Source organism: Prionailurus viverrinus, chromosome X (assembly GCF_022837055.1).
Source record: "Prionailurus viverrinus isolate Anna chromosome X, UM_Priviv_1.0, whole genome shotgun sequence".
NCBI classification, from domain to species: Eukaryota; Metazoa; Chordata; class Mammalia; order Carnivora; family Felidae; genus Prionailurus; species Prionailurus viverrinus.
Window position 1 is genome coordinate 79,481,694 of NC_062579.1, and position 14,413 is coordinate 79,496,106.

Genomic DNA, 14,413 nt, shown 5'->3' on the forward strand with positions numbered 1-14,413 from the left:
ATAGATAAACAGACATGGGTTTGGGACCAGGTTCTAACTTTACTACCTGACTGGAGGGGCAACTGGTACTACTAGATATCAAAATATATTACAAGGAGGGGTGCCTGGGTGGCTCAGTTGGTTAGGTGTCCGACTTCAGCTCAGGTCATGATCTTGTGGTTTGTGAGTTCAAGCCCCGCATCAAGCTCTGTGCTGACAGCTCAGAGCCTGGAGCCTGCTTCAGATTCTGTGTCTCCCTCTCTCTCTGCCCTTTCCCTACTTGCTCTCTGTCTCTGCCTCTCAAAAATGAGTAAACATTAAAAAAATTTTAAAGATAGAAAAATACATTACAAGGAAAAATAATTTGTAAAAGTTCAGTAACAGTCTAAGTGTGCATAGCAAGGATATGAACATAAGAAAGGGAAAATAAACAGAGTTCAAAATGAATCACTGAAGATCTGAATCTGTGTGTGATTGACTGGTACATCTGGATATAGATTAGAAATCTGAATCATTTATAAAAATCCTTAGGTCATTGGGCTATGTTTGACTGCCTAGGTAGCCACAAAAACAGTGATTTTAGAGGCCTCTATTGCCTTAGAGCTACTAAATAGTTTTCTCATTCAGTACTAATACATATCCTGCTGAAAACTTGTTAGGAAGCTTGAATTCGAATTCGAATTCGAATTTGTAATTTTGAATGGGAGATAATAAGAAAATATTTACTTAAACAGAAGGCAAAGAGAAAAGAAAATAAGCAAAAGGATTTCTTCTGTCAAAGAAGGAAGGTAGAAAATGAAAATGGAGAGGACATACAAAAAGATGAATAAATACCTGACACCAAAAAACCCATATTGTGGTTGCGGAAAAGTATTTGAAAATTCAAAAAAAGTTCTATAATTCTCCACTATGTAATACTTATTGTAGCTATTACATATAAAATATGAATGAGTATGTGTGTGGTAGGGGATGGGGGGTGTTGGGGAATGTGTCAGGGAGACCATTTCTATTACTGGATATTTTGATACTTTGGGGACTCTTGAGGTTAATTCTAGGGTAATCTTAAGTTCTTAAAGTTGCCAGTGCTGTTCTATCTACCCAAGGCAGTCAGACGGATACTGGGGTTTGTACAGCACCATGACCTCATTAAGAAGATGAGCTTAGGAGTTAGATATTTTGAGAGGCTGCCATAGCTACCTACTGAATAGGGTAGTTCTCAAGGATTTCTTGAGAGTCAGACAGTTGGCAGAGACCTGAAAGTCTTCCATAAGTACACTTCCATTTGTATAATTTCTTCATAGGAGTTTAACATATTTAATTCTTTCCTAACACTAGAATCTCTGACTTATAATTTAAAATGCTATGGCTAGTGAGCCAGAATAAAAATAAAGTGTGCTGCATATTCTCAACTTAACCATGTTTTAACATGAAATGAGAAGAGTCTTACCCAATGTCACGTGGATCATGGAGGATCTGCTCCTGTAATCTGGTTGTCTTGATTCTCACTCCAGTTGCTTGTACAGCAGAGCCATCTCCCTGCTCAGCACTTCTGAGGTTACACTGTGTTTCTGGGATTCAACTGAAATCACATGCAGATTCCCCAGGTCATGCACATCTTTTATATTAACCTACACTGTTCAAAAGTAGACAGGGAATCAAACCAATTAAATGGAAAAGGTGTGGGGAGCCTGGGTGGCTCAGTCGGTTAAGCCTCTGACTTTGGCTCAGGTCATGATCTCACAGCTCAGAGCCTGGAGCCTACTTCAAATTCTGTGTCTCCCTCTCTCTCTCTGCCCCTCCCCTGCTCACGCTCTGTCTTTCTCTCGCTCTCAAAAATAAATAAACATTACAAAAATATAAAGGGCGCCTGTGTGGCTCAGTCCATTAAGTGTCGGACTTCAGCCCAGGTCATGATTTCATGGTTTGTGAGTTCGAACCCCACATTAGTCTCTGCTGACAGCACAGAGCCCGCTTTGGATCTTCTGTCTCCCTCTCTCTCTCTCTCAAAAATAAAATAAACATTAAATTTTTTTTAAAAATGGAAAAGGTGTAAAGAAACTTCCCTACCACAATTTTAGCAGGTGTGTCATTCTGAAAAACAGGAATGAGACAAAATCTCATCTATGATATAGATGTCATGCTTATATTCTTTTGTTGTTCTTATTTGAAATGTTCTCTGTGCATTTCAGTTGTTATTTGGTTCATACTGACATCATCTTTATCAGTAAAAGGTGAGGTGAGGACAGAAGAGTAGGGAAATAACAATTGCCTTGTGTCTTCTATAGGCCAAATTCTATGTAGTTACTTTTAAAAAGAGTGCTTTCTGGTTGAGTTCTCACATCAGTCTTCATGTGGAGTTTTTTCTTCTAGACACATATGGTTTTTTTTCAATAGAACTATAATCACATTCTACATGCCATCTCATAGTTTACTAATACAAAATGTGCTTCATGGCTTTGTTTCCACACTTCATAAAAACAGTTGCCTGGAAAAAATTTGGAAAATCTGGCAAGCGCCATCTTGTGACCAGTACCAGAACTGCACTGTATTACTGCCAGATCCTTTTGGAAGGGTGGAAACTACATGCTGCCAAGCCAGCAGTTTTCTCAGGCTTCTAGAATATACCATGCTTAAATTTAGAGTTTTGTTATGCATTATGCAAAAAATGGAATGCTAATGTCTACTTCCAATGGTCTGATAAAAAATTGCATACTTAATTAAAATTGAAAAGATGTGATTTATAAAAAGAAAGTATAATTCTAGAAAAATATTATTGTTTCCTGAATATTTTTCCATAATATTTATTTAAAAATATACCGGAATGCATATGATTTCAGACCAGCTTTTTTATCATGCTCAAGTGCATGGTTTGAAAGTTTTCTCGTATCAGTAAGTATTTTCAATGTGATTTTTTAATGACTTGCTTCAAATGTAATTTCCCCCTAATTTATAAGATTTTACTTCAAACTTTTTTCCTGTTACTATTAAAAAATGAATAACTATGTATTAAGGATTATTTTTACGTAGAGATAGTAAAGACTGTCGTATGTCTACAACCACACAATCCCATTAGCAGCTGGCCTTATATTTTGGGGGATTTTGTTATACATGTTGTATTAAGGCAGTCCTTTATCTTTAAATGACATAATATAGTGCTTGCCATTCTGTAACTTCCAGTTTTCACTTCATATTACTTCTCAGACATTTTTTCAAATCATCACATGTTCATACTTCCATTTGTCAGCTATATACCATTCAACTGTATGGATGCACCATGCCACATCATATTTTTAAAACTGCTCATAGAAATAAGCCAAATCCCCTGTCCCACTAATAAACTTAAAAGATATAGAAAAATGGTTCTTGCTGACCACAGCCATACCTGTGGCCTGAAAGAATGAGTTGCAAGGAGGACACACAGGCAGGGTGGTAGCCAACACAGCAACCAGGCTACGCGCTTGATCAGGTCCAGGAAAATCTCCACTATCGGCAAAAGACAAGGAGGGGGTATGTTTGCATGTCTGTTGTTGTGTCTGTGAACGTTTATGTGTCTGAAACCAGACAGGTACAGCGTTTCAGCTTTATGTTGCTCTTCTAAGTATAAAAATAATCATGGAACAAAATAATTCTAAAAATGCTGAAACCAAATAAAAATGTATTTTGAAATCCCCAGTAATGTAAACACTTCAGAGATGCTGACTGTTAGCATGGGAGTCTAGCCCTCTCTTTAATGAAAATGCATATATTTTTCACAAGTGTTATCACTCAACAGTATATATGAATCTCTTCCACATTCGATTGTGTACATTTTTATTTGTGTTTGTATGTGCCAATCACTTTTTATGTTTACATTTTTCTCAGTTACTTTTTGTGTAGAATAATAAATGTTTACATCAAAATATAATTAAAATCTAACAAAAATAGAAACATGCATGCCACGTAAAAAATTAACATGAACAGCATGCCTCACTGAATTTAGAATTTAGAAGCTGTAATCTGATCGTTCATTCCCACACTGTGGACTTCAAAAAATATCGAGAAACTAAATTTTCATGGGATTGATTCTGTCACACTAACAGCAATTTTCCCCAAATCATAATGCATTCCCACCTCCCCCAGGCAACAATGTTTGTTTTTTTTCACCGTAACACCAAAGCCCGAAGAAATTCCCAGTAAATAACTAGCTTTAAGACAGCCATTACCTTGAAGCTTCTTGTCAGCTGCAGCCTCCTGAAATGCAGCCCCTCCCCCAAGACTGGCCAGGCACAGCTCAGTTCCAAGCTTCTCAGAGAATGCTCCACCCCCTCCCTGTGATGGGGGAAGTAGGGGGGCTTTCCCTCAATTAGAGGGAGGAGAATCGCCAAGTTAACTGAAATTCACTTAAAGGGGAAAAACGTTCATTTTTAAAAGACTTGAAAGTGAAATGACAACACGTGTCTCTTTAATAACCATTCAAACCACAGGTAAGGTGATTTCCTGAAAAGAAGTAGCAAATCCTTTTATCATAAAATAAAGACCCAGTTAAAATAGCTCTTGCATATTTTTCTTGCCTTTTTTGGCACCTTATTTCTATAAGATTTTAAGACCCCGCTGGTGACTGTCCATAAAAAAGAGCTGTTAGATCCTTGTTTGTGATCGCAGTGAATCAATACATTATTTTGTGAAGAATTAATTGTCTACAGTTTTGGCTCTGGGACATAATATGTCTTTGTCTCATTTATCCTTCAGAATATCTTCTAGTTTTTTTCAAGTACAGTCATTGCTAAACATAAAACATCAACCAAAATCCTTAGAGAAAAGATATATGTCTCTGCATATACTGAAATTTAAAAATATGGTAAAAACACAATAAACCAAAGTTGAAAACAGAAGAACAAACTTGAGAGAACCATTTTCAATTAAAAAAAATTTCTAAAGTAGCGCTTCCAAATTAATAAGAAATAAACAGCAAAATGGGGGCTCCTGGGTGCCTCAGTCAGTTGAGTGTCCCACTTCAGCTCAGGGCATGATCTTGTGGTTTGTGAGTTCGGGCCCCAGATCTGGCTCTGTGCTGACAGTTCAGAGCCTGGAGCCTGCTTTGGATTCTGTGTCTCCCCCTCTCTCTTCACGTCCCATGCTCATGCTCTGTCTCCCTCTGTCTCTCAATAATGAATAAACATTAAAAAATTAAGAAAAATAAGAAATAAACAACAAAATGAAAAAAAAAAAGAGCAAAGGATACAAACAGGCAGTTCACAATATTCTGAGGGAATAGTTCTTCCCTGCTCCTAATATTTACTTGCTCTAATCAAGCACAAGTAATTCAACTACAGGTATCTCTGTCCTTTTTGTATGGTTGCAAGCTTCTAGGCTGTTTGTTAGATTTGTTTAAATGTGGTGGTTGGGGCACCTGGGTGGGTCAGTCAGTTGTGTTCAACTTTGGCTCAGGTTATGATCTTGCAGTTCCTAAATCTGAGCCCTGTGTCAGGCTCTGTGCTGACAGCTCAGAGCCTGGAGCCTGCTTTGGATTCTGTGTCTCCCTCTGTCTCTGCCCCTCCCCGGCTTGTACTCTGTCTCTCTCTTTCAAAAATAAACATTAAAAAAAAATTTAAATGTGGTGTTATAAGGGCCACTGGATTTTCACAATAATCAGTGCCCTGCAACTTATCTTCCCCATTGTACAAAGCTGACATTTTGGCTCCCATCTGCAAATTTATTTGTTTTATATCAATTTGCTCAATTTGTTCAGTGGCGAAAAGAAAGTGCTATTCATGGGCCTTCCCCAAACCCAAACATTCAAAATAAAAATTAAAACTGGGCAATACATGGAAGATACTCATCTTCCCTAATCACCAAAGAGATGCAAACAAAAACAGAAATGAGATTTTTCTACCTAATTTAAATCACAAAAACGCAAGGAAATGATACAATGGACAGTTGACCAGAAAATTAGGAAATGGGCACTCTTACCCATGTGCAAGGTCATGAAGTTGGAAAGAGGTCAAAACAAAATTAAAGCCAAAGTCTACCTGACTTCCAAACAAAAGGATCTTCTCTACAAGTATTCCCTGCCTCCTGGGCTTGGAATCCTGACTCTTTGGTAGAACCAAGGATGATGTCATTTACCTTCAGATTGTGAAGAAATTGGCAAATGTAGCCCCAGAGTGAGCATTGCTTAATCTCATGTCCCTTCTGGTAAACACATTGGTGAACTACAACCACTTTCAGTAGCTACCATACTTATATATAAACTCTCCATCTTTTACATACATCCACATTCCCACACAAATTTAAAAATATTTTTCTGCACTATGTTTTTGCACTGACCATATCTGAATGATAGCATTCACTTGGCCACGTAGTAGGTAGGACATATCTCTTTTGTGTTTCAGAGCCTGGTAATACCTTTCCCTTAAGATATAGCAGGGACTGGAAATCATTTGTTAGGTAGAGAAATGCCCCAGTTCATTCCACCCTCATTTTACATTTGTCAACTCCTTGTGCTTTTGTTGTTTGCAGATTCTAGTTCAATATTAGAAAATCATTTTTCTATCTGCTTTTATTGAGATTTTGTGTTTATAAAATATTCAAGAAATTAAGGTTTAAATTTAGATTTTTAACTTAGAGGTGTTGTTTCCCAGGAAGTGCAAAAACCTACACACTGCCAGTGGATCATTCAGAGGGTTCGTTCTCTTAAGATAATGTTATGCCAAGTTTAAAAACAAAAAAATTATAAAACATAAGTAAAGTTGGTGAGATCCTCACAACCCTATCCATTACCACAGTGAACAAGTAAACACAATTCCTGCCTCCTGCCACCTCTGACTATTCAGGTGACAGAAACAGAACTGCAGTATGACACAGCTCTTCCTGTAATTAGCAAACAAGAGAAAGAAAACTGTCTGCACTAGGGACTCTGAAGAAAGAAGAAGCCATCATTCTTCCAGAGACACATAACAGCAGTGTTAGGCTGGGTCAAAATTATTCTGCTAACCAATCTGAATAAAGGACATCAAGGGCTGTTTGGTGAGGAGATATGGATTTTTGTAGGCAGAATCCAATGCCTAGCTTTTAAGAATTTGTCATGGAGGCATTATGACAGAGTTACGTTTCTGAAGGGTTCAAACAAGCAGGCAGGCAGACAGTTTTGGGTTTGAGACCTGTATTAATTCAGTGGAGAGAAAAATATCAAATCCTTGGCAACTATGCTAAGTTGTCATCTCCCCATATTAGACAACATAGTTAAGAAAGATGCATGAGTCACACGTTATCTCTGATATTAACCTACATTGTCTAAATATTAAATCACATTTAATGTTAGAATAAAAAAGAGTTTATTACCTGTATAAGTGAGTAGAAAGAGACAGATGAGACAGGAAGTATGGGAAAGGGGGTAAAAGATGTCCTAACGTAATCACAGAGAAACTGAATTTGCACATGTTCAATTAATGCATCTGACAAGAAGTCAATCAAAAGATACACTATATGCTGGGAAAATCCTTACATCAATGATCTGGTTTTAGCTACCTGGTTTTCTAGAAAAGCAGTGTTTTTAAAGAACCCTTAACTCTTCTTACTAGGGCTAGTAAATGGTTCTCACGTGCTGTAGCCTCTTATCCTTCTGAAACTTCAAAAAATAGCCTGAATAAACTGTTTTCAATGGGTGACAACTGAATTAGATTAAAACATAGTGGAAAAGAAAAGGGATCAAATAAAAGTTTATTTTGCTAAGCAGAAAGAACATGGAAAATAAGGATGAAGATAACATAAAAATCAGAAGAATAAGTAGTGAGTATCAGTGGAGGTCAGAGATATGGAACACATTTTGGGGGAGAGGAACAAAAACAGAAGAAGTATTATGGTAACAAACCCAATATGCTATCTTTATTATTTCTAATGTAATATAAGAAGGGAACGTATGTGGGAGAGGCTCTGGCAGCAGAGCCAGAGAGGCATCTCTCTGGCATCCAGAGAGGCTCTGGATAATTTGGGCCTTTTGGACCCCACTGGGTTATCATGAGGGAAAGCTTGGCTTTATGTTTCCTAAGCTTCGAGTGCTGCCCCATCTGTCCAAAGCAACCAAAGATCTCACAGACACAGATAGGAGGGTTCAGTACCAACCTCACTAAAAGCATGACTTTAGGAGTCAGATTCGTGATGGCTGCTGAGAAAGAATTAAATGTTAAACCACTATAAGATACTATTCAGGAGACTATACAGATACCTATTTAAGGAAGGTCATAAGACCTTAAGCAGGTTTTAAGAAATCTTTGTAGCTATGTTATCTAGGATGTGGTGATGACAACCTAAAATAGTGGTGAAAGAATAGAGAGTCAGGCCATTGGCTGAAACCTCAGGTAGATACCTGAATAGACGCTTGCACAATTTTCCTCACAGTGGTTTGACACATGAGATTCCCCCCCGCCAAATGAGAAACTTTGACTCTTAATTACAGAATAGGGAAGAATATTAATTGTACCTCTAATTCTCAACCTAATGTAATTTTAATATGAAATGTGGCTTGTAATTTAAAATGCTATGGCTAGAAAGCAGGAAGCAAAATGAATTACATTCCAAGTTCTCAACATGTTTTTAACATGAAATATTTCATGAAATGGGGAAAGCTTTATCCAGTATCTCATAAATTATGGGAAGGCTGGTCCTGTGATCTTCTTGTCTTGATTCTTACTCCAACTGCTTGTCCAGCAGAGCCTTCTCCCTGCTCAGCACTTCTAAGGTCGCACTGCCTTTCTAGGGCTCAACTGAGATCATATGCAGATTTCCCAAGTCATGTGCATCTTTGATATTAACCTACTCTGTCCAAAAAGAGAGAGGGAATCAAACCAATTAAATGGAAAAGGCATAAAGAAACTTCGCTACCAAAACTTTAGCAGATGTGTTATTCTGAAGCACAGAAATGAAGTGAAGTTTCATCTGTGATGAAGATGCTATGTTCATTACCCGTTTTGTTGTTATTTGAAATGCTCTCTGTGATACAATTGCTATTTGGTTCATGCTAAAATAAGCTCTCTCATGAAAAGTATGATTTGGGGACAGGAAAGAAGGGACATAACAATTGCCTGTGTCTTTCACATCCAAACCTGTATAGCTACTTTTTTTTTTTTAATGCTTTCTGTTTGAATTCTAACATCAGTCCTAGTATGGATGCTTTTTCTGTTATACATGTGAAAATTTTCAATGGAACTACAATAAAATTCTATGTACTGTTTCATAATCTGCTGATGAAAAATATGTTTCATTGCTTTGTTCATCCACTTCATAAAAATGGGTGCCTGGAGAAAAATTAGGACACCTAGCAAGTGCCATCTTGTGACTGTAAACAGAACTGCAGATACCCTGGTCCTTTGTGGGGAAGAGTGGGACCTACAGTTATGCAGACAGTGGCCTTAGGTTTCTATATGTTTTCATTCTTTCTCTTTTATATATATAATATATATATACACATAATATATTTCCTCAATTTAAGAATTGTGTTAGACAAAAATGGAATCATAATTCCTCATTTTAATGGCTTTTATTATAATATCTCTCATGCAATATTGTAGTTCTTACTTCATCTTTTAGTTTTTCAAAGAAAGCAAATCCCCACCATAACGATCAAAATATAATGGTTCGCTCTATATATTTCTAGATTTTTTTCTACAGATATTTATAAATGTGTATTTTTTTAAACAAGAATGTATTTTATCATCTCCCCACATCAATAAATATTTTCTGCATTATCTTGCCATTCCACATTCCCTTGGGATAAGTAGGAATTACTTTTAAACAAGTTGTCTATATTTCTAAAATTTTATCTCATTTTCTCATAATGAAAATTATTTCAGGTTACTATTTTCAAAATAAGGTTAAGAAATTTTTTTTAATGTTTTTATTTATTTTTGAGACAGAGAGAGACAGAGCATGAGCAGGGAGGGGCAGAGAGAGAGGGAGGCACAGAATCCAAAGCAGGCTCCAGGTTCTGAGCTGTCAGCACAGAGCCTGACACGGGGCTCGAACTCACGGACTGTGAGGTCATGACCTGAGCTGAAGTTGGATGCTTAACCGACTGAGCCACCCAGGTGCCCCTCAAAGTAAGATTTTTTTAATGGAGAAATATTATATATAGAAGATTGAAGTGTGCTGTCTGTGCAACTAAACCTATATCCCCAATTAATAAAGTAGCATGCATATTTCCAGATTTTTCTGGCATATATTGTATTAACATAATATAGGCCATTCTGCAATTTGCCTATTTTTGGAATATATCATGGACACTTTTTCTTATTATTTCATTTAGCTCACTGCATTAGCTTCTTCTTTTTACAGCTGCATAGTACTCAACATTATGGATGCACTATCCCATATAACTATTCTATAATATGTTTTAAGCATTTTTTGAATTATTTCTCAAGAGTACATGAAAATAAAAATAAATACCTTCTGCTTGAACCCAAGTCTGGATGGTAGTCTAAATATCTGTACTGCAAGAAAATCCAAGCAAACAGATAACCAGCCTTCTCAGATACACCTCCAGATAAAGACAATGGAGTGCACGTGGTATCTATTTAAATAACGGTAACAAAATGGATTTTCCTCTTCAGCTCCATTATGTATTTCCAAAAAAATCTAAAGGTACATAAAATCTAAAGAAGAAAATACACACCATCATTACTTCAACCACTGAGACGTTTACTGCTTACATTTGGGTCTAATCCCTTTGATTATTTCCCTCATCATACATGTTCTAGAATGTACTATCTGAGATTACATTTATTCACCCATATATTTGAATATCTTTCCATGTTTATGCACACACACACACACACACACATTTTGAGGAAGATAATTTTCTCCCCCATGTTTTAAAATTCTGTTTTTTTATGCTGACATAAGTATTACATGCTAAGTGAAATGTGGAAGGAAGAAGTGGAAAATTTCCTCTTTTTTTCCTCCAGACATCCTTTATTACTAGACATAGTGTTTGTTGTGTTTTATTATGTTAATATATGTCCGTTATTCCTTAGCTTATGATTTTTCAGGTATTTTTCAGATTATAGCAAATAAAGGAATACATCATTCTTTTGATTGGTAGAGATGTAGACAAAGATGGTCTTCTAAACATCCATAAAAAGGCAATTCTTTTAAGGCATTGAGTATCCCTTGACAAATAACCAAACTCCTAATTTTCAGAAGTATTTAAATCTGCACACTTATACATTACTTCAGATTATTACCATACAAACTCCACCACAACAGTAAGATTTGTTAGAAATACAATACAACCAAAGTAATATAAAAAGCCAACAACCCCAACTAACTTAATTTTTCATTTGGGATTATCACAATCTTTTTTCACAAGAAGAAAGATTAATTTCTCAACTTTTGTTTCATCATTTATCTCCTGTTACCACTGCTTTTTGTTTCAAACCTAAAATGCCTTATTCAGAAGTTAGCTTTGGCAACCTCATGAACTATTTTTCCTGCAGGTGTAATCTGATCACCACCTCCCCCACTTTCAAAATGTGGGCTTTTAAAATATCTGGAGGAATACAAAATCCAGATATCAATTCCCTCACAGAAACAACGACTCCCACGAAAAGACACCCCTTTCCCTTTACTCCAAACCAGCAGTCCCTTCTTTTCTCACCTTTACTCGGAAGTTTCCAGAAATCTCCGAAAATAACTAGCTTTTACGACAGCCATTACCTCCAAGCTTCTCTTCAGCGGAAGCCTCCAAGTCTGTATGTTAATACGGCTCCTCCCCCAAGACTGGCCAGGCACAGCTCACATCCAAGCTTCTAGAGAATGCTCCGCCCCCTCCCTGTGATGGAGAAAGCAGGAGGTGCTTCCTTCATTTAGAGGGAGGAGAATCACAAGTTAAACAGAAATACAGTTAAAAGGAAGAACTTACCCTTTTTTTTTTTTAATTTTTTTTTTCAACGTTTATTTATTTTTGGGACAGAGAGAGACAGAGCATGAACGGGGGAGGGGCAGAGAGAGAGGGAGACACAGAATCGGAAACAGGCTCCAGGCTCCAAGCCATCAGCCCAGAGCCTGACGCGGGGCTCGAACTCACGGACCTCGAGATTGTGACCTGGCTGAAGTCGGACGCTTAACCGACTGCGCCACCCAGGCGCCCCAGAACTTACCCTTTTAAAGAATTTTGAAGTGTAATGGCAACATGTCTGTTCAGTTTCCATTCAAACCCCTAGGGTGGGTGATTTCCTGAAAACAAAAAAGAAAAAAAAGAAAAGAAGTAGAGGTAGCAAATTTCTTTTTCCTCTAATAAAGATGCAGTTAAAGATTTCCTCACGTTTTTTCCAGGCCTTCTCTTATACTTTATCTCTGGTAAATTTGAAACCTGCTAGTCAAGCTCCACTACAAAAGCATGCTAAGTGTCTTGATGGGGATTTTAATGAATGAATACTTTATTTTAGGTAGAATTAATTATTTAAAATTTTGAATCTGAACCTGGGACATAATGTGTATCTCTTTTCACTTAGATCTAATACTTCCTTCCTTAAGTCACTTCTAAACAAAAATCCTGAAACAAAATCTAGCTATACTCAAATTGAAAAAAAATAACCATATGTGTCAATAGTAAAATCACAATAAGCGAAAGTAAAAAATCAACCACAAACTTAGAATGCTTTTCAATCCATATGATTGGATAAACAAAAATATCCCTAAACTAGTTCTTATATTTCATTGAGAAAGAAATGAACAGTAGGGTAGAGAAACTGGCAAAGGACACAAACAATTCACAAGGTTCTTCCCTACTCCTGATATATATTTCCCTGTGAAGAAAGCACAAGTAGTGCAGTTAGAAGGTTTTGCTTCTAGACTAAACAGGCCTCTAGGCTGATGGATAGTTTGCTTAAACCATGGGGTCTGTTAGTACCATTTCACTCTCATGACGAGCAATATCCTGCAATTCGCTTTCCTCTCTTAATAAAGCTGACATTTTTGTTTCATCTGCTATTTCATGTATTTTGTTGCTATTGTTGCAATTTGTTCATTGTTTCCAGGATGTATAAACTTTTATGTATCTACAATTAACCTCAAAATGTATAATAATGTAAACACATTGCTGGAAAAGTAAGAAACTTTTGTGTAGCTCTATCAGAAGTAGGAGAAAAATGCTGATCAGCTCTTCCTGAGGCTCTTTTAACATACAAAACATTTTGATCCCTTCCAGATTAAAGTCTTTTTATTTTGGTCTTGTAATATCTGATATGATTTCTAACAGCACATTCTCTCAAGGGCTCTAATATAGTTTTGAAAACCAAATCTTCTCAGTATTGCAATTCTATGAAAACCGTTTCTGTTCATGGGAATCTTTACAAAACTGTGGAAGCGGTTCTGCTGTTTATCAAGGACATAATACTAAGAAACTGCTCGTTGAAACATAGCAACACTGACAACAGAGAACTGGTCAACTTTGTTTTTCAAAATGGAAAAACCGTGAGAAACATTGCTATTCAGAACAAAAAGGTTCTACTCTGAGCGTTGCTTTTTTATTGTTTTTGATACTGTTGTAATTTTCTTTGGTATTGAAAAATGCTTTAAAAAGAAACCAGTGGAATATAGACAATAAATATACCAAAATATAAAATATTGAATATACCAAGTGTTGGTGAAGATAAGGGGAAACTAAATGTTCATACACTGATTGACTGTAAACTGGAATTAGTATTTCGAAAAATGTTTGATGTGATTCCCTAAAGTTGAGCATTATAGAGATTAACAGAGAACATTTAGGGCTTTTGGTAGCAGAGTGGCATGACTAAATAGGTGGTAGAGCACATATGAGACTATCCAGTCGGGCCTAGGAAGCAAATATTCAAAAATTTTCATTTTTTTCATTTTATTTATAAGCTTTTATTTATAAACACTTTTAAATGCTCATAATAAATTATTTTTACTCTAATATATACTTTATAAAAATATGAACTGGGGGGCTTCAATAAATTTTTCACAGTAGTGAGAATAAAAAATATGTAGAAATCTCTGCTTTATGGGCCTCATAGTTGACCTAGTCCTTCGACTTGTCTTCTTGATTTGCATTGTTTGGGACTATTATATTATAAAAAGTCTAATTAATCTGAACTTCCTAGATTGCCTCAATTACTGATTTTGCTGCTCATAGAAGTTGCCATTACTCATGAAATGTTTAAGATAATAACGAGAAACTGAATTGCAGTAAGCCAAGTTTTTACAAAAGGATCAGTTCTTGCCAACTTCAGACAATGCTACAAAATATGTGGCCCTACAATTATTCTATTTGGAATATATTATAGTATAGGTTTTCATTGAAATATTATACAGCCAAAATTTTAATGTTAACAATGATTGTGATTTTTTAATTGTTTTTTTTTAAATGTTTATTTACTTTTGAAAGAGACAGAGAGAGAGAGAGAGAGAGCACAAGCAAGGGAGGGGAAGAGAGAGG

At 36.3% G+C, this 14,413-nt stretch overlaps 1 protein-coding gene across 10 annotated transcripts in view; it reads right to left on the reverse strand.

Annotated features, from left to right (window-relative positions):
* Nucleotides 1–11,722, reverse strand: part of PWWP3B (PWWP domain containing 3B) — a 43,781-nt gene extending 32,059 nt beyond the window's left edge. For 2 of the 10 annotated variants that reach the window (XR_007149034.1, XM_047844594.1), the window contains exons 1-3: nt 4,182–4,784; nt 3,362–3,462; nt 1,427–1,558 (exon numbers count right to left, since the gene is read on the reverse strand). The gene's annotated coding sequence lies outside the window, so the exon portion shown is untranslated. Of the gene's footprint in view, nt 1–1,426; nt 1,613–3,361; nt 3,463–4,181; nt 4,785–11,608 lie in introns of those variants that run through there. The other 8 variants (XM_047844587.1, XM_047844589.1, XM_047844588.1 and 5 more) reach the window with 8 other exon arrangements.
* Between the last annotated feature and the right edge of the window lie 2,691 nt (nt 11,723–14,413).